We start from the raw sequence: 1395 nt of genomic DNA on the forward strand, positions 1-1395 counted from the left end.
ACACACACACACACACACATACATACACATACTTATGTATATAAATAGGAGTTCTGGTGGCATAGAGTCTAAGGCATTTGACTGCTAACCAGAAGGCTGGTGGGTCAAACTCACCAGCCACTCCTCAGAAGGAAGACTGGTCGATCTACTTCCACAGAGATACTACCTCAGAAATACAAGGAGGGGTTGCTGTGAGTCAAACCGAGTTGACAATATTGAGGGTTTTTTTTTATATACGTATTTATATGTATGTATATACATTTCTACATGTTTAAATTATAGATAAATTGTAAGCATTTTTTTAAAAAATAGAGTGTTTTCACTCATCTCTAATCTTGAAAACGCATTATATCTTTCTTTGTATTATCATGCTATTTACACTTTTCAGGTCACTCATAAACTATGTTTGCCATGCTTTCATTTATGTATTTTTGTTTGTTTGTTTGTTTTTTAATGCATTCTGTTGATTTGCATTGGCGAAGATGACCAACAGATTCTATTATGTTTTAGATGACACTGATCTCAATAAATGCTTAAACTTTAACTAAACTGAGAGTGCAGTATCATCTTCATAATACAGTATAGAAGTATAAACATATATATAATGTTATTAACTCTGGTGGCATAGTGCCTAAGGAATTTGACTGCTAACCAGAAGTCTTGGGGTTCAAGCCCCACCAGGCACTCCTTAGAAAGAGGGTTGGGCTATCTACTTCCATAGTGACACTGCCTCGGAAACCCAAGGAGGGGTCACTGTGAGTCGGATCTGACTCCACAGCAATTGGTTATAGGTAATATGAAGGATTTCTGGTGGCAGAGTGGGCAAGGAATTTGGATGCTAACCAGAAAGGTCATTGGTTCAAACCCACCAGCTGCTCTACAGGTGGAAGATGAGGCAATCTACTTTCGTAACAATTTACACCCTTGGTCACCCAATAGGGTCGCTGTGAGTCAAAACAGAAGCTCTGGTGGTGCAGTGCCTAAGGTATTTGACTGCTAACCAGAAGGCTGGAGGTTCAAACTCACCAGCCACTCCTCAGAAGGAGGGTTGGGCAATCTACTTCCATAGAGATACTGCCTTGGAAACTCAAGAAGGGGTCTCTATGAGTCTGGACCAACTCAATGGCAGTAAGTTTGGTTTTCTTTTTGTTGATACAAAATCTACTTGATGACAGATTTTTTTTTTTTTAATATACGATATGAGTTAAGCAATCTGTGTTTTCCCTCCTTTTTCCTATTATATGTGATTTTCATGTTTTATGTAACATGTGTTCTGATGTATGTTTAAAACAAAGTTTTCTTGTTCACTGAGCTAAGTCAAAAATCTATTATGTTGTAAAAGTTCAACTATTTAAATAATGATAAGGACAATAAGATTGAAATAGAGCATGATAA

Source organism: Orycteropus afer, unplaced genomic scaffold, assembly GCF_000298275.1.
Source record: "Orycteropus afer afer isolate SDZICR_OR568_19922 unplaced genomic scaffold, OryAfe1.0 scaffold01243, whole genome shotgun sequence".
NCBI lineage: Eukaryota > Metazoa > Chordata > Mammalia > Tubulidentata > Orycteropodidae > Orycteropus > Orycteropus afer.